The sequence below is a fragment of the Clytia hemisphaerica genome, unplaced genomic scaffold (genome assembly GCF_902728285.1).
Source record: "Clytia hemisphaerica strain Z4C2 unplaced genomic scaffold, Clytia hemisphaerica genome assembly, whole genome shotgun sequence".
NCBI lineage: Eukaryota > Metazoa > Cnidaria > Hydrozoa > Leptothecata > Clytiidae > Clytia > Clytia hemisphaerica.
The window spans coordinates 7,239-27,786 of record NW_027104123.1 but is presented as its reverse complement, the minus strand read 5'-3'; the positions used below and the strand labels follow the sequence as shown (position 1 = coordinate 27,786).

The following is a 20,548-nucleotide window of genomic DNA, read 5'->3' as shown; positions in this document are numbered from 1 at the left end:
TAAGTTTTTTTTTCTGGACAAAGATCGAAAGATTGAGCTGTTCCTTGAATTAGCCAGCTGGAAATTTAGAGCTGTTCCGGTCGATTTTTCGGAGCTGCTCCTTAGACAGTTTAAAACAAGACGCTCCTGGAAAACTTCCCTACTGGAGTAGGAACAGCTAATTTTTTTGCTGGCAAATTGAAAAAAATTGAAAAAAATGAGCTGTTCCTCTACAGTAGGGCACTTTTCCAGGAACGATTTGTGTTCCGAGCTGTCTTAATTAAAAAAAATCTTGATTTAAAAACACGGGGGTTACATAAAATGTAAGCTATGATAGCAAGCAATTGTAAAATTAGAAAAAAAATTCTACCATAACTTTCACAGTTTAGAAAATTACATCGTTTGAATGAGAGTTTTTTACAAAATCATGAAAGTAGCAGAAAATAAAATGCCAGCGTAAAACTAAACTATCTAGTAACCCCCGTCTTTACACGAAGTAAGAAAATAGAATTTCCAAAATGGTAGCAGAGTGGCGCGAAACTATTTTGTTCTGGTCGGTATGGAAGTACAAACTTTGCAAAAGTTAAAGCTATTTCAAAGTAAATCTTAACCTAACATCATGATCCTTGCCACAAATCACTGATTAACTGTATGAAACGCTTTTGCAGTTATTCTCGAAGAAACTGGGGAGGATATTTTTGTGGTTCTTTGAGCAAAAATGGACTAATCTTTTAACAACTCAACTCATGACATCTTGGTGGATCACAACTGAATAAAATGAAACACTGTCAAGAAGAACACTGAAAACATCAAACTTCAAAACTGACAAGCATGACCAGGTATGTTTTTTTTTTAATTTTTCAGTTCTATACCAGACTCTCCCAGTCTATACAATCGATAACTTTTTCCCAACCATTGATGACCAATCAATAACTAATTGATTGATTGGATATCGACTGATGGTGATGGGGAATCAAGCGTGTTCTATAAATAATTTGCTATATCTTTTTTTACCAATGTTTTGTTCAATGGGTAGGCAACCAAACCTCACTTCTCAAAAATTAAAAAAGATTATCGAGTAAGTTAATAATCAGGGAAAATTTCTTTCGATTTTTCAGATGACACCCGCGCAAAAATAAGTCTGAATGGAAATCTGAAAAGGCGGCCGTCCACATAGAACGTACGCACTAAGAGGGAGGAGGATCTTCTCAAAAGCTTGTGCTTTTGACAGGGGGGAGGGATCAAATGGAAATGTTACGTACTCGGGTAACTTAATGCATGTCCCAATTTCTTCAAAAACTACTTATATTTCTACATTTCTCTTTCTATTTATGACGTCATAATTAGGTTTTCTTAACCCCATTCAACCTAGGCTTTTAGAGGCGGTTCAGAACTAGGGGAAAACTACGTACTTACTAGAGGGGGTATAGCCATTTGTGTACGCTTGCGTACAGGGGGAGGGGGTACTTGATTTTCAACATCTTAGTGTGTACGTACTACGGGGACGGCCCCAAGGTCTAAGCCGTGAATTTTTTTTACAAGGTGGTATTCCAAAAATCCTGTGTCAGACTTTCTGAAACACTGAGTTGAGCTATGAAGTTAATTCCTTTTTTAAATGACTAATTTTTCTAAAGTTTGCCGAATGAATTGAAAATGTTTTCAAAAATATTTTTCAGAGGGTCTGAATCCTAAAAAAGTCTTTATCTGATCCTGAGATATTCCTGACAAGGTACATGCAAACCTGAGAAAAATGTGGCTGCGTGTTAAAAGGCTGAACGGTGCGATACAGCGCAAACGAAATACAAACTAAAAGGTCCTCTTCAGCCACAGTACAAAAATCAACAAAAACGTGTGTGCTTAAGTCAGTAAACAAAGTAAATTTTGTTGTGATCTTGCGAAAACATAAAATTTGGGTGAAAACTGCCACAAAACTGTGACAAATTGTTCATTGATAGTCCAGGATGACTCTGTAGCCATAAAAACCTTTCTGCTGCATATTTTCATTCATATAGACTTGAATTGACAATGAGCTGACTTGACCTAAGGTGGTTATGAGTAGTGGGTGTCAGATGAGAATGTATGTCTTGAGAAGTTATGTCCAGTTCATTATAATTCACATTTCCATCTTTGTTACATCATGTTGTGCTTGGATTTATATCTGCTACAAACCATTATGTCAGCTACTGAAAGCACACATCCAGCCCAATGCGCAAAACAAAATGGTGGCAACTTGACAGTTTTACACAGAAATCAAACATAACCACATACAACCAAAGTACAGCAATTTTCTAGCTTCTGTAGAGTCTATTCTTGATTTAAATAAATCATTTCCATCAAAAGGAGATTTTTTTCTGTTGCCAGGGGGATTTTTTAAGCACCAAGCAGGAAAAAAATGTCACCGCAGCCTGAATGATAAAGATATCACTCTGAAATTTTCAGGGGATGTTCAGAAAGACTACTGGATCTAAAAATACCCAAAAATCGAAATTCAATTATTTTTTCGATGATTTTAAATTTGGCAGTAGACCGCCACCTTAAATTTTAAAAAATGTCAAAGGACCACTTTAAACATGTTTACCACAATCAAAAGAAGCAAAATTTAATCCTCATGAAAATTAATCCAATTGGAGTATCAAAGTCGATTGATATCCAATCCATCAATTGGTTTTCGGTTGGTTATTAAGTGAAAGAAAGCTGTCGATTGTATTTAGTGAGAGTCTGGTCCATGTGATTTTTACATAATTTCATCTTGTGCCAATGATTAAAACATTTTTTAATATTATGGTATTATTACACTTTTTTTGGATTAGTAAAAGTTCAATGTAAAAATTTTAATCAACCTTTTGGACTTTGAAGATTTTATTTTAAAATTTTTGTGTGAGTTTCACAGCTAAGTAGCTGTACGTATGTGTCGTATATTAAGAGTTCATTATTGTGTTTGTCAATCAAGAAACTTTTCTTGATGACAAAATGTATTTTCTGGGAATTAACAAGTAATCTTTGGTAACATCTGATCAGATTTTTATTAAATTGGGATTGTGTTGCCATGGTGCTTGTGTCACAGTATGTGACATTGAAAAAAACAAAAATCATAATCAATGGATGATTGATGAAAATCGATAACAATTAATGAAAAATCAATTTACCATCGATACACTGGAAGTTAATTGATAATGATCGATTGTTAATCGTCAGAACCAATTCCGAAAGGTAGTCGATAGTAATTGATACCTCATCAATAACAATTGATTTTGCATCAGTATCCTGGTTTATTGATTCTGATATTTATGATCAATTAGATCATTTATGACTTCCTCAAGTTGTTTATCTGAGACTTATTCATTACTGGTTCATCTGAAACCCTTCACAAAGGGGTGAAATACTTTAAAGATATATTAAATAACTAAAAATAATTGTTAACGTTAAAACACAAATATAATATAATTAAAATGATGATACTGCTGTCTGGCTGTATTCTGAGACTAATGATATTTTCTGTGTTTTTGCATAACTTTGGGAAGGCTTGGTACTTTTTTAAATCAAATGATCCAAAAGATTCATATGTCTAAAAAACGAGGGGGTTTGGATACAAGATTATGGGCGATGACGCGCTTCTCGAACTATGCTGAACTTAGTTACCTTTTTTTTGTCTCAGAATATAATATATTTTTATATTTCATATTATTGCTAATTTTACCATTTATATATATACATTTTAAGATAAACAGCAATGTGACAGACGTTTTTGCGAGTTACCTATATCTTGTCATTTTCTCTAAAATGAAATTGTCTCTCGGGATTGACATGTTGTGACGCGCTCCTTCTTCAAAGGCGTTTTTGCGAGCAACAATACTTTCCCTTTGAGATGGTTTAAGCTAGATTACAAAGGGGATCATTAAATGAATCGATACAGCACATTTTAGCCACATTAAAAACCAAAGTTCCTTCCCAATAAAGTTAGCCGGTATCTTTTGACGTAGTGGTCACGATTGTCTTTTTGACATCAATAATAAGGTTTTAAATGTGTCAAGCAGAAAGTAACACTTTGGCATTGCACTTAACACTTCTTTGGAGATGAAACCTTTTTGTTCTAGTTATGGGATGAAAAGAGTAAGTCATACTTTTCATAAAGTAGTGATCTTTAGGTTTGTACATGTAATGAATACCTTTACTTTCAATCGAAGTTGTTGAAAAGATATGAGGCACTGTTTGCAGAATATACTATTTAAGATGTACACACAGTAATATATCTTTATCTGATATATCTTTTTATTTCAGCTATAAAGAATTGACCTGGACATGAATTCAAAGCTCCAAGATTTCAAAATGCAGAAATTGGTATGGTTTTTATTGAACATTTGAATTTGAGAGTTTAATTGAATAGACGATATCGGCTTAACGAATTCTCCCCGAATGATTACCCATGATGCATTGCGCAAAAAAATTCAGTAAGTCAATATAGTCCGTGAATTTTTTTGCGCAATGCATCATGGGTAATCATTCGGGGAGAATTTCGTTAAGCCGATATCGTCTATTGACTGCACTAATTTGTTTACTATTTATTGGGTGTTCTGACATATAAAATCCATACAGGGGGTGGACAAAACTTTTCAAGCAAAAAATAATAATTACAGTATGTAGCCCCCAAAACGTCGATCAAATTTAAAACTTCTCTCAAATCTAGAGGAAAAGAGGTTTTACAAAAATTTTAGCTGCATGAAAAACTTTTACATCTCTACTTTATTTCCCGGAAGTTCTTTTTCAAAATGTTCAATTTCAACAGTATTTTTCAATCGCTTAAAGATAGGTAGCTTTTTTCTAAGGGCCCCCAAAACGGAGGTTTGTAATTTTAGCTATTTCTCGAGATATCTTTAAGATAAGAACACAAAATTTTGACCATATTTTGGAAATGTGATTTAGAGGGTTTTGGGCATAAATTTATTTGATAAAATTCTTACAGTATACACCTGGTTGTCAAAATGCAGGTTTGGGGCCCCCAAAACGGAGGTGTAGTTAAAATCAAATTATTAAGCCCAGAGGTAAAAGGGGGAGAAACTATGAACACATTTGTGTTTTCCATTAAATTTACGACCCGATGCATGTAAAATTTATGATTTTTATAAAATATTTCAAAATTTTCGATGATGCAAAGTCCAAACTGAAAATTTAGAAATTTTCAAAATGACAATTTTGATTTAACAACGTCTTAATCAAGTTTCTAAAAATCAATTTCTTTTGAATATAGTTCCATTCATGTAATATGTAATATTAATTTTTTGTTATAAACTATTATTTCAAGCTGGTAGGAATGGAATTCCAAGATTTTTTGCTGTTTCTCATATTCAGAATTTTCGGTTTCATCAATGCTGATTCTAGGGCCCCAAAATACTGGTTGACCTTTAAGAAGCTATATCTTTTACCCATCGTCTAAAGTCACAGTTGTATCTGCATTTTCTGAACGGCATTAGGTGTAGAAAGCTTCCTATACCCCATTTTCATAACTTATTTTCAATATCCAAGGAGTTAGAGTGAGTTATATGCAATTTTTATCTAATTTTGGTGTTAAAATATTTCTCTCAGACGCAAATATGTTATTTTGAATCTGTCTCAAACCATCAAAAACATGTTCATTTTTAAGTATAACCATCATTCTTTCAAAATAAACAAAAACCGTTTAATTCTGATAAATCTACAAGTGAGAATCCTCATTTTAATGACGACCTCCGTTTTGGGGGCCATTATACTGTAGTTAAAATGGGTACATACTAGATACCCCTTGAAAATGTCAAAACTATAAAAAGAAACTTGGAAAAAGTTCTTCATACCTTTTAAGTGAGTGTGCACGGGTTTTAAGATAACTTTTAGCCCCTTGACTTTTCTTAAAACCTACCCTCTGGAAATTTTTTTTCAGATTGCCCCAGGGAAAAGTTCGTTTACCCTTCTGTATGGATATAAAATGTAATAGGTCGTAGTTTCCTGTTCTGTACTATAAAAATTAAAATTTATTTACGTAAATTTTAAGTTGCACGCATATGACACTGCGCTAGTGATTGCCTCTCATCCATACACTTCTTCTTTCATGATACCTGCTTTAACCATTGCCTATTAATCAAGCACTTCCGTTTCCATTTCAGCTATCAACTGGACGATGGGCATGAAGTGAAATGGGATGAGATTCAAAATACCAATGATGCTTTCAGTGATTAGACTGCTGCAGGAGAAAACATAACGCAAGACTTGAATTGTAATGGCTATGGATGATTCAGCTTTTGAAATCTTTAGAGCAGTCCATGTTTTAAAATGATATATTATCAGACAATCCAACTCAAACGTTTACGATGAAGTAACTATTGCATCCAGTATACTCATTTAGCTAACCGGATATGTCAAGAATGTTTCTCTTTCAAATAACCTTTCTCCCCTTTAAAATTGACCTCCTCTTTTTGTACAAGCCGCTCCTTCTTTTGAATTCAGTAAAACTTTCAAACCCATTATTGTCAAGGGGGTGTGCCCACTGTATTTTTATTTTATACCCCCCCCCTAAAAAACTTATGATTTATTACCATGTTGCCTTGAAACGCAAAAAACAACCCTAACAGAGTCGTGGTTTTACAAGTTAGGTTAACTGACTATGGACTATTTATTCCGTACGTGTACATGATATATGATTATCAAAATTTCTCTTTGATATATGTTTCTATATATTCTATATAATATATATTATTTTTTTCAATTTATTGTTTTTAACTTAATTAAATTATTTTCAAAATTGGAAATATATGTGAAGAAACAAGATTTTCTTTCAACCTAAATTCAACTAGGAGATCTTTCGTCTCTATTGGTACATAATCAGTACTGCCTATACATTTGAAATATGTGTACCTTTTTCTTACCCTGTAAAGTAACCAAATTCTTTCCATCGAGGGTGAATGGTATGAATTTTAACTATTAACTACTGCAAAATGCGAAATTTTTTCTATAACTATAAATGTTATGCCTCCCGGTAACTAATATTCTCGATAATTCGATTATTTCTACTGAAAAATAAGTTTCACAATACATGAACCCAAAAGCTGCCTCGGAAATGCTTAGATAGAGAGATTTACAATGCTGAAAATGCTTTGACGGATGCTTATATCCTAAGCAAAGTTTTAGAGAAATTTCGAAAATCCTGCCAAAAACAAACAAATTCTGAAAATGAAGGATCAAAGTAATGTTTAGCTTGTGTTTAAATTTTTGCCATATATGAGCCTGAACATGTAAAGGTCTTTTCTATCACTACCCCTTACCTCGGACTGCGAAAATTAACTCTCGAAGTTGTTGTCCAAATTCCCAGCTGGAAATACAGAGCTGTTCCTATTAAGTATCATAATCGCTCCTGGCAAATCGGAACAGCTATGTTTTTGCTTTTTTATCTCCAGCTGGAAATAGAGGGCTGTTCCCTTGAAATAAAAAGATTGCCCACTGGCGTTAGAACAGATACTTTCCTTTTTATCTCCAGCTGGAAATAGAGAGCTGTTCCTGTGGAACTACAAAGTTGCTCCTGGCAAATCGGAACAGCTATTTTAAGGAACAAAGCAAAAAGTTCTTTTGTAGAGCTGTTCCTGTCAATATTTACTTTTCCAGCTGGAAATTTGGAGCTGTTCCGAAGAAGCTAAATAATGTCAACTTTTTAGAAATATTCTCCTGGCTGGCAAATCGGAACAGCTATTTCGCCTTTTTGCCCCGGTGGCTGCTTCTGCCTGATCACCAAACGACTATCATAAAGGTTGGTGAGTCCAGTCCAAACACAGATTTGATCTGTAGCATCATGCTTCACCTTGTCTTGATAATTTTCAGATAAATTGAAACAAACAATTGCCAAAAAACTCTGGTACTTTTCTTGATTTCAGAAGAAATACACGTAGATTTGGTCAAGCAACATATTGTAAGAAAAAAAACAAGAATAGTTTACTGTATTTCAAATTCCTTGGTGGGATCAGGTGTAAATTTCCGTTGAAATTTTTTATGATTTTTTAAGTCACATTTTGCCACATGAAGTTTTTTTACTCAAAACACGACACGTTTTTCTTGCTCTCCATTCCAGGACCAAACGTAGCTAATCGATAAAATCGATTATCAATTATGATCGATAGTAATCCATGGATTAGATATCGATCATCTCTGATAATCGATATACGTAATCAATACTCAGGATTTTTTGGGAAGCTCAATTCTTATTGATTAAGTATTGATCAAGTTTTTTCATTGATTATATAGCCAGACGATCTCAATCGAACAGAATCGAGAATCAAACCAATCGAATCAAATCGAATGCAATCGACCGATTGATTTTCGCTTGTCGAACGCAATCGAATCTCAATCGAACTGCGAGATTCTAGGTAATATTTGATTGGTTCCATCTATGTGTTGAAAAAATAATTGATATATCATGAAAATCTGATGATCTCCAGTGATTTGCAACAACTTCTAACACCCTGCAAGTATTCCAACTGGTCAGCCAATTTTTCAGACTGTTCTGCGGAACAGTAGTGCAGTTCTCCTGATGTGCTATACCACTGGATATAGTCCGGGACAGGTTGAGGTTGATAAAATTTCCCAGTTATTCGAGACAATGTTATGGAGTATTTATCTCTCCACGAGTTTTCCCCATTGATCCATTGGTAATCGTCGTAATAGAACCGTTCCTCTGTCATGGGTGAATTCCACAGAACTTCCATATCGTTTGTCAGCCGGTTTACACATGGTTTGTATGTCCACCCACAAACTCTTTTCTGCTCTTCAGAAAGGCTAAGAAATTTTTTGAGAACAATCTCATCGTCAAAACATTTTACATGTAGCCCACGATGACAAACCATTGATTTTTTGTTAAATTTAGCAGTGCAGAGACAATCCACAAATTTGGAAGCCATCGCGTTCATATTTTCATGATGTTGTATTGTTCCAGTTTCGACATTTTTGTAAACCAATCTGCTTGAAAATGGTCCGTGTACTGATAGCACAGCGTTCTCAGCAGAGTGAACACGCTCAACAAAATTACGCTTACTATGGTATTCTGCAAAAGAACGTTGTGAAATCTTCTCAAATCGCATATAATGTATTATTCTCACAAGACACATTTGCGTGAGTTGCGAGCTCGGGTCCTCGCCATGACCATTGTCAACGATGAAGGACATATTCTTTCGGAGTAAGCCGAATTCATCTCTAAATTCACTATCAAGCTCTGGCAGATTGAACAGATGAAAAATTTCATTCATGGCGTTGAAAGTGGATTCGTTTTCAAAGTGCGCTAAATATACGAAACTGAGTGGGGTTCCGCTTCTAACAACAGTACGTTGTATACTTCCGTCGTCAAGATGATCATCTACAAACAAATGTGTCATCGGATACACAGCATTTATCCTACTTTGATTTGATGTGTGATCCTCGTAGATCAGCCTTTTCTTTCATGATTTGCCTGGATTCTGAACAGGTTGGATATCAGCTTAAAAAGAAAGGAATAGAAATGCACTGCCTTACTACCTCAATGGGCTAATATACGTTTCACCTTTGTGACTATGAAGCCCCAGTGTCGCAACTTCGTGATTCCTTTACCGAACTTTATTTGAGAACAACTAATGTTGGCGAATTTTGGGGGATATAGCTCACTCACCTGCACTCACTAATGTAATTTGTTATCGTTGTAACCAAAATTACATTTTTTGGTACTTTTCCAAAATAAGTCCTCGTCAAATTTGGAGATTTAGAGGAATTTTTACCGCTCGCTAAACTGACTCTCCGCCAAAAATGAGTTTTCGCCAAAACAGGCCAATATAATGAGACAGGGATGTCCATTATTATCTCAAACATCTTGATGTATAATTTGAATAATAGGTTGATATTTTCTCAACAAAAATTTTACATAGCTGATACACATTAATTGAATAACTAAAAAGAGGTGTGTAGATGTGATATGGCTGTCCTCACGCTATCAGATTCACATAGAAGTGAAGTTTAAATTTTTTTCAGCATTCTTTTCACCGTTCAAAATTGGTGGCCCACTAGTAATATTAATTGTGAATGAACATTTAAAGGTACTTACGTATTATGCTGGTTTTTATTCAAGCAATAGCTAGCACCGAAAAGACTGCCGTCGTCTGATTTCGGTTATCCTATGATAAGAGGCGTCACTGGATGATCCATGGGCGTGTTCAAGCGTGCAATGTTGAGTGAGTAAGCAAGGGCTGCCAAAGTTGCAAGGAGGGACTGCTTTGTTTTGTTGAAAGTATGATCGGACAACATATTTCAAGGCGTTTTCTGCATCACCAAAGCGCGTCTCCTCGAAAGTTCCTATAAATTTATAAATTACAGTTAAATGCACCATTTAGTAGTGTCGACTGCGCACGCCTTCAAGCAATTTTCCATCGTTTTGATTTTAACGACCGCTTTTTCCCGTAAAAAAACGGTAGGTAAATTCCGGTTCTCGTAAGGAAACCTAGCAGAGAAATGGTAGGTAAAGAACTCCTTTTAATCATAACTTCTTTTCCTATTGATGAATTTTTATGAAATTTTCAGCAGAGATCCATAAAATTATCATCGATATCATGTTCAAATATCTTAAAGTCTGTCCAGATATAATTGGCAGTGGAAACAAGAATGCCTGTAACTTTTGATAGTCAAATATAATTATGGAAGTCTTTTTTGCTTGTTTTAGAAAATTAAAAGCGCTATATTTGAATGTATTTTTGGTTGAAAAATTCGCCATTTTTAGCGGTTAAATTTGCGATTGTAAAAATTGACCTTTTTTTCTACTTATGTTATAACGTTCATTTTTACACCAGTGGTAGTTCAACCTTAGGTTAAGAAGTTTGTTAAATTTCAAGGCGAACAAAAAAGTCCTTCGGAAGATATGAGACCCGAATTACCCCTTGGTAGCACTTTTCTGTGAAATATCAAATCTCCAACTTATTACTAAAAACGGGGGTAGTGATCTGATAAAACAGTTTTTCGATCATAACACATTTTACGATCTCTTTAATGACCTCATAGCCAAACTGTGTTTAGTGTTTTTGACTTAAAAATAACAAACGCAATATAAGTTCATGCTTATCTTTTCAACAAAAACAATTATACTGTGATTTCACTTCGTTTCGAAATAATCAATGATACAAATAATACCAATGCACCAACACTTAAAACATTTTCCAACTTTTAATTGCACTGTTCAAAAAACATAACATAACCCCCGTTTTTAGTAATAAGTTGGAGATTTGATATTTAACAGAAAAGTGCTACCAAGGGGTATTTCGGGTCCCATATCTTCCGAAGGACTTTTCTGTTCGCCTTGAAATTTAACAAACTTCTTAACCTAAGGTTGAACTACCGCTGGTGTTAAAATGAACGTTATAACATAAGTAGAAAAAAAGCTCAATTTTTACAATCGCAAATTTAACCGCTAAAAATCGCGAATTTTTTAACCAAAAATGCATTCAAATATAGCGCTTTTGATTCTCTAAAACAAACAAAAAAAATTTCCATAATTATATTTGACTATCAAAATTTACAAGCTTTCTTGTTTCCACTGCCAATTATATCTGGACAGACTTTAATCATTCTTTTTAAAGAAAAAAAAAAAAAAATTATGACAATGTTTACATTCCTCTAAGCTTCCACAGTACTAAAGTGCGCATTTTTACTGGAACACGGTGGAGACTCCTAAACGGTGTATTGCTGTGAGGAATTTCATATTGACTTCCAGGCTATACTCTGAGCTTTATTGGACCATTTAACTTTTAGATCCTAAGGTCCCTAGTCTTAAGTCTAGCGTTAACACTCTACCCTACCAACCTAATTTAGAGTACTTCCAAATCGTTTGTGGTTTTGAAAATTTGTGGGAATTTCCTTATTTTTCTAAAATATTACGACCATGATTGTACCACGTTTTGCACGTGATCTTATAATTACTGTAAGTAAAACAACCCCTCAGAACCACCATTCTCAGCCTGTTACCTTGTTACCCCCTGTTACCTTGTTAGTAGCAAAGCCTCCAGACCTATTACCCCGCCCGGGAGCACTTTTCTCTACAGTACTTTACACTCATGCAATGTAAGGACATCTTTTTTTTCTTTCTCCACCAAATGTTTGCTCTTTTTTATGTATAATAGTGATAATCATTTGAGAAATGTCTTTTATTTTTTCACCTTTTAGCAACTCGCACTTTTAATTTGCAACTAGCGAATTTTGTGTTAAAATTCAACTTGTAACTCGTGAGAAGTAGCTCGTAACTCGCATCTTATCATATCACATTGTTGTTGAGTAAAGAGGTTTATATTGTCATACTTACTGTATGTATTCTTAATTTATCGAATTATGTCTTATATTTTAATAAACCTTCAAGGGATTCATGCAAAGAAATTATTTCAGTTCGTTCTTTCAACCGACCAACCGCAATTGTCGCGGGACACCAATGCCAACACCTGAAAAGTCGATCAAGTACTGTATCAATCCTACACGAGCAAACTAGACCTCCCATCTGTGTGATTTCCGACGATCGAAGAAAGGTGGAAATCGAGCTTCTCCGTGTTTTTCGTACGAAAATCTACCATCTTGCGCAGATTGGAACAAATTGCGCATGCGCAATATGCTTTCACGGCGATCTTATTGGGTTGAGAGCTTGCTTGCCCGTGGTTGTATTTTCCGATTTCCAGGAATTTCGTTGTTATAGCTATTATCTCCCTAATATTTTAAAATAGGAAAGCTCTAGGCCAAAGAAAATTGATAATTATACTACTGTAAACATCAGTTGATTGGTTAAAAGTATCAAATGAGTAATCTATTATAACTTTTATTTTTGTTATTTTTCTGTTTTTTATGAGGGATTTCAGGCGGGAGATGACGGGATTTCGGGTGATCTTTTTAATTTATTCGAAATTCGAAAAGCCGAGATTAAAAATGGTAACTGAAACAAGTGCTTGTCAAATTTCATCCAGCGAATATCACTCGAAAAGAAAATACGTCGAGAGGGTACACTCTCAAGAAAACCTTGCACTCTCAAGACATGGCAAGTTTAGCAGCACCATGGTTCATAGCAAGAAAGAAAATGGATCAGTGGAACACAAAGAAAACATGGAGGCAATGGCACAGGAAGTTATCAAGTGCATTTCAAGTGCAAACTTTGGTGGCTCATCGATCACGTGCCAACGTGGCATCGAAGACAACGAGCAATTTTTTAACGACGAAGAGGACCTCAAAACCTTTTTATCCCTTTCTGAAAGTCGGAAACAAGCGTTTGCAAGAAATTACAAACCCTCGAATGGTGAACTATTGAACACACTTTGTCTACAGTTCGGACTTGATAAAGCTTTTGAAGGTAATTACTACACATATCACAAAGAAATGCTAGCGTCTTGGAAAGACAAATACACATTCTTCAATTCAGATCAACGTCCTCAACAGCCAATCCCTGATTACATCGAGTGGATTAAATCATCAGGTGAATAGTCTAGCAAGCTAGACGACTAATTTATACATAGTAGAAATAAAGCAAAAAGTAATGAATAGAACAATTTTAGTCGTCTAGAAACCTTTGTGCACTAACTCCAAACAAAAGAAAAGTGTCAATATTGCAATTATAATTTTTTCCTGCTCAAAATAATTCTTGAGAAAAAAATATGTGTGGATTTGTGTATTGAAAGTTTTTCATTTGAGTTGATTTCGTTTTGAGAGTTTGTTGTTGCTTGATAAATTGTTTTCTCGCTACGCAAGTTTCTGCGTAGCTAGCCGGGGTATCTATAACTCTGGAACACCGGATTCTTCCATTCGTTTATACAAACTAAATCCCGTATTATTATTAGTAGTAGTAGTATTAGTAGTAGTAGTAAATTTCGTGTTTGGGCGTCGGCTCATGGGAAAGAGTTCCTGGTCTGTTCATGCCAACCAGCATCCTCCAAATGGTGTTTGATACCTTCCTTGATTTTACCATTGAATGGCATTAGCCAAGGAACATTGTTGGCCATATCTCTCCTTGCATGGTAAGACCTTATTTTGACTTTTTATTCGTTTGATTTTCATAAAAATGGTCGGATCCCATCAAACATACTCATAACTTGGGTCTCGAATAACTTAGACGAGTTTTCTACCTTGGCCGTTCGAGTGACAAATATTCCACTGTGCATTTCATCGTCTCGGAACTTATTAGGACCCCTTATCACTTTTTTGAAAATACATTTAGACAATTAAAGATGATATTGTAATAGATTTCCTTTTAAAACTATAGGTTACCTATCAACGAGGTGAAAGATTATTTTGAAGAAGAGACGGATGCCCGCAAAGAGGATTATCAAGATGCCATTCTTCGCGAAGCATTACAGAAAGTACCATTCTATTCACAGAAGAAAGAAGTTCTTCAGAAACTGGCGAAAGAAAAGAGTTTAGATCACACCGGGACAAAGCTGGACATTGCCATGCGCATTTCAAAGGCAGACAAGATTGAGGTGAAAACTAAGTCATTGTATAATGGTCGGAAACGCAGTATCCAGTCGTTCTCTTCTCAAGTTCATAAGCTTGGTAAGAACTAAATCATTTTTTGAGTTTCATTATTTCAGTAAAACTCCCTGATATTGAATATCTCAAATTTAAGAACCCAAGACCTCGAGAGGGAAAATATAAGCATATTGTAAGAACATTACATAAGGCTTTGCTCTAAATTATCTGATTTCTTAGGGAATTGCTTCAAACCACTCGAAAATACTTAATTACTCTAGCAACGTTATTTGCAAACGAGGGCTGTAATGCTTTTATGCATCTCGAGAAGAGTGAATTTGTTTAAATAAACAAAAAGTATGTAGAATTTGGAATATACATCGAAAAATAGCTTTGAGCATAAAGTTCAAAATACCTTTTGGTGTTCAGACTTTGGCGGGCAGAGAGAGAGAGCTTTGATTTTTTTCTAAACTTTATGCCACACCTATTTCTCTCTATTCGAAGCTTTCTACTGACTCACTAGACAGACCTCATTAATCTTGCACAAAGAGCAGAAAAATCTCAATTACAAAGAAAAAATGTAGTTTTGTTTATTTATTTTTTCTGGTGTTCTAATTTTCAGACCTATTGTTAAAAAATCTGTCTGAAAAGACAGGAAAATATTTTTCTGTGCAGGGTTCGAATTATAGCTTCGCACTTCGCAAATTGCGAAGCAATTTCAGGTTTTGGCGAAGAAAAAAGTTTTTTGAGATAAAAATTGCGAAGCAAAAATTTTTAAGCGAAACTTAAAAATTGAAAGGCAAAGAGAAAAAAGAATCTAACACAGTCTGTATATGTAATTTAATGAGTGGGATCACACGCCTGAATAAACACTTTTTTAAAGTCTTTCTATATTCACTTCATTATGTTTATCAAAAAAACATAATCTCTTTCTAGTACATAAAAATTACTTTTGTTTGCTGAAAGCTTAGTTATAAATAAACCTATGAATGTTTTTGATAAACAATTAATAATACACTTATTGTATGCCCCAGACTTTCTTTTTTGGTAGCAGACATGATATATGATAGAAGATGAAATAATCTTTTTCACATTCACACTTTTTAAATTAAACAGGTGTACCAGGAAGAAAATTGTCACGCAATGTTCTAGTTGTTTCACAATCTTTATGATGTAATAATATTTTTTCAATAGCTTTTTTGTTCGTTATGTATTATATTATATATTAGAACAGAAAGAGTGCGGTCACACCAAATGATTTACCTCCGCTTATATAGCTGTTGTCATAACAACAAATATTTTTATCTATTTTTTGATGTGACCACTCGAAAAAATGGAAGAAAAAATCCTGAATTCGAGGAATCACCTGTTTTAATAAGCGAAAGATAAGACTTGCTCGATAGCAAGTCTTATCGTAGTTTAAGAAGAATTCCTTTATGTTTAAATAAATAGGTCTATTGAAAATGGCGATTTGTGTTTACTTTTCAAATTTTGAAAATTTTAAAAAGATGTGCACATATTTTTTTGCACACGCCATTACCATCCACACACAAGAGAAAAACAGAGTTGTGTCGAGGCTTTTTATTTCGAATGAATGAATGAATGAATTTTTATCCACACAAATCTTTAGACTTATTAGAAATGTTGATTGAAGTTTTCCGACGCGCCGCTTAAAATAAGCAAAAATGGTGATTCCTTTTTAGCATTAACTAAACTTATATTTTGGTGTGACCGCGCTCAAAGAGAGCAAAGATAACCTACAAATAGAATTGACGTCATAAATGAAAATTTGAATAAAGTAAATAGCAAAAAGTTTTTTCATGTATTTCATTTGTTTTATTCAAAGCTATTGAAGCTCACTATTGCGTCATTTTTAGCTTAAATGGAGTGGTTAATTTCACTCTTCGTTCATTTTCATACCAACATGGCTTCGTTAACAACTGTAAATAAGTGGCAAAGTTCTCTAAAATGCAAGCTAGATATATTGGAGATTGTCGATGGAAAGGTCAGAAAAATGAAGTGTATTGTTTGCTCTCAGTTTTCTGACAAGATTAAAGGAATGGAAGGATTCAGTCAGGCTTGGGTAGACGGTACAGAATCTATAAAGAAAGATAGTTTGGATAAACACATCAAAGGAGAGCCTCATAAACATGCAAAGGACCTTTCATTGAAAGTTTATAACATCTTTATAAAATCTTATAACAAGGAAATTGTTTCAAAAACACCGATTGGTAAAGGTTTAACAAAAATGCAAGAAGAAGATGAAAAGGTAATAAGTTTTTGTCATAATTTTGATTAACTACATAATCTGTATACTGTGTTTTCTCTTCTTTTGCAATGTATGTAATGATTAAATCATGAAAATTTAGTCCTTCTAAAAATTAATTACCCAGCTGGCACACAACGTTGTTTCAACGTACATCTAACGTTCATAACGTCCATAAAACGTTATATGAACGTTAAAACGTTATATGAACGTTAAATCAGTTATATGAACGTTAAAACAACGTTTTGTGCCAGCTGGAGAGTTGCGTTTTATTTTAAAGCTCAAATGCTAATTTTCTAACATACTTAGACAAACCTTTTTCAGTCAGTAAACAAAACTTATAAATGTCTTAAGTTTTTAAATTGAAGAGGGGTGTCTAGAAAAAAGTTTTTAATTGGTTTCACATGATTTTTGTATAGTTTTGAAGAGTAGTATTTCGAATAGAGAATGGAGTGAAAAAAATAGAATCCCCCCTGTATTTATAATTTCAGATCCTGCGCACCAGATTCAACACAGCATACTATCTATGCAAAAAGGAACGACCGTACAGTGACTTTTCAGATCTACTGAGTTTGGAGGAGAAGAACGGTATGAAAAAGAGTCACAGTTACAGGAATGACAGAGCTGCTGCTCAATTTATCGATACGGTTGGTAAGGAGATGAAAGATTCTTTTGTGAATGATCTTTTGAATGCCAACTACTATTCAGTATTAACCGATGGGAGTACCGATGCAAGCATCACAGAACAAGAGGTAGTATATGTTCTCTATCTATCTGGTGGTGAGCCAAAAGTTAAGTTCTTAGGAATAGAGGCTCCGGATCAAGCAACTGCTGATGGATTGAAAGAAAATATTGAAAAGGCTTTTCACAATATCGGGATAACTCCTATGTATGATTCCCTTGCCAATCTGTGTGTTGATGGAGCTTCTGTTAATACAGGCATCCATAATGGTCTTGGTGCTAAGATGCAAGTTCATGCACAATGGCTAACCATTATCCATTGTTTTAACCATAATCTGGAGCTAGCCGTTAAAGACTGCTTTGATGAGACATTTTTTAAAGAAATCGACAACATGCTCCTCAAATTATTTTACTTATATCGTAAAAGCCCGAAACGGCTACGTGAACTCAAAAAGTTTGAGGAAATTTATGATGAATCGATTCCAAAACCATACAAATCGTATGGAACAAGATGGATTGCCCACAAGATCAAAGCTATGGAGATTGTTTTAAACAACTATGGTGTATACATCCAACATTTAGAATCGTTAGCACAAACAGACAGTCAGGCTTTGAAGCGGGCTGAAATACAAGGAGAAGTGAAAAAATGGAAAAATGCAAAGTTTCCCATACACTTAGCAATGTACATTGATGTTCTAACGCCACTTCAGTTTAGGTTTCCAGAAGGAAAAACATGACCCTGTGCTTGCTGTCCGTCGAATTAAAGAGTTCAATTGGACAATGGCCAAACTACAAATTCTTGTTGACTCATCGTTAGAGGATGGTAACAATGACCGTCTGATTCACATCACCAAACTATTCAAGGAAGTTGCTGATGATGGAAACTATCAAGGAGTAAAGTTATCAAATTTTACAGTCCATCAGAAATCGATCAGTGAGTCATTTGAAGAAATTATTACGAAGCTAGCGATCACAATGGAAAATCGATTTTCAAACATGATGGCATCACCGGTTTTCGAAAACCTCGTGACTATCCTTGACGTATCATTATGGCCTGAGGAGGATAAAGGGCTGTTAGACTATGGTGACGAAAGTGTGAATGCCTTAGTCGATCATTTTCGCTCTCTTATTGAGAAAAAGTGCAATGTTTCTCAAATTTCGTCAGAATGGGATAGACTAAAGCTTTCCCTTTCACCCAAATTGAAGGCAGGAGAGAAGGATTATCTTAAGGTTTGGAAAGAAGTTTTTTCGAATAAGGGGCTTCAAGACGAATGTAAAAACGTCTTACATATCATAGAAATTCTTCTCATTACCCCGTTTACAAATGCCAAAATTGAAAGAGTTTTCAGCAGAATGAATAGACTGAAAACAGATTCCAGAAATCGCTTGGGTCAGGCTAGATTGGAAACACAAATGCGCGTGGGAGAAGAAGGTGTCTCAATCGACGAATTTGAGCCCGACCTTTATATCAATAAATGGTTTCAGGAAAAGGTTCGCAGGATAAACGGGGCAAAACCAAGAGATTATCCGTCAAAGCGTCGCTCTGTTAAATCTAAAAGTGGATATTCTGTCATTGATATTGCTCAGGTTACCCTATCTGACCTGGAGAACAGTGATGATGAATTTGAACAGTTTGATTGAGACATTTTGACTTTCAGTCACATGATGATAAACAAGACTTACAACTTACTACCACTTTAGCATTCGATTTTATTACTTTTTACTTTCTAGGTTATTCAGTTATTTTCTACAAGAATATGGTTCTATAATATATAATATAATTTTACTACACAAATTTCCGTTCTCGTAGAGATTTCTCGAGACAGTACAGTATATGGCCCCCAAAACGGAGGCGGCCCCCAAAACGGAGGTTTTCATTAAAATTAAGATTCTGACTTGTAGATTTATCAGAATTAAACGATTTTTGTTTATTTTGAAAGAATGATGGTTATACTTAAAAATGAGCATGTTTTTGCTGGTTTGAGACAGATTCAAAATAACATATTTGCGTCTAAAGGAAATATTTTAACACCAAAATTAGACAAAAATTGCATATAACTCACTCTAGCTCCTTGGATATTGAAAATAAGTTATGAAAACGGGGTATAGGAAACTTTCTACACCTAATGCCGCTCAGAAAATGCAAATACATCTGTTACTTTAGAGGCTGGGTAAAAGATATAGCATCTTGAAGGTCAACCAGTATTTTGGAGCCCAGAATCAGCATTGACAAAACCGAAAATTCTAAATATGAGAAAAAGAAAAAAGTCTTGGAATTCTATTCCTATCACCTTGAGTTAGTAGTTTATAACAAAAAATTAACATTATATATAATTTTTTTCGCTGAATCAGCAAAAACGGCAAATTCTGTCATTTTTTTGCAAAATATAGGAGAAAAATATCTTTAAAGCTTAATATTTTCAGTTTCAGTTATGCTTTTTTTCTAAAATTTTCACAACTTTTTCCATACATGAATGGAACTATTTTCAAAAGAGATTTGTTTTCAAAAACTTAATAAAGACGTTGTTAAATCAAAATTGTCATTTTGAAAATTTCTAAATTTTCAGTTTGGACTTTGCAATATCGAAAATCTTGAAATATTTCATAAAAATCATAAATTTTACATCCATCGGGTCGTAAATTTAAGGGAAAACACAAATATGCTCATAGTTTTCCCCCCTATTACAACTGGGCTTAATAATTTGATTTTAACTATACCTCCGTTTTGGGTGCCCCAAACCTGCATTTTGACAACCAGGGGTATACTGTAAAAATTTTATCAAATAAGTTTATGCCCAAAACCCTCTAAATCATATTTCAAAACTATGGTCAAAATTTTGTATTCATATCTTAAAGATATCTTGAGAAATCGCCAAAATTTCAAACCTCCGTTTTGGGGGCCATTAGAAAAAAGCTACCTATTTTTAAGCGATTGAAAAATATTGTTGAAATTGAAAATTTTGAAAAAGAACTTCTAGGAAATAAAGTAGAGATGTTAAAGGTTTTCATGCAGCAAACATTTTTGTAAAATCTCTTTTCCTCTAGATTTGAGAGAAATTTCAAATTTGATCGCCGTTTTGGGGGCCACATACTGTAGAGACATAAATTTATTATTGTTTTGAACACAAAATTCCAAAAGAGGCATACAAATTTCTAAATTCT

The 20,548-nt window shown here is 34.3% G+C and overlaps 1 long non-coding RNA gene across 1 annotated transcript; it reads left to right on the top strand.

Annotated features, from left to right (window-relative positions):
• Nucleotides 1-544: 544 nt before the first annotated feature.
• LOC136813576 (uncharacterized) lies at nucleotides 545-6,497 on the top strand. The gene is made up of 3 exons (XR_010847500.1): nucleotides 545-818; nucleotides 4,258-4,317; nucleotides 6,114-6,497. It is a non-coding gene; the product is annotated as an uncharacterized lncRNA (long non-coding RNA).
• Nucleotides 6,498-20,548: the final 14,051 nt, after the last annotated feature.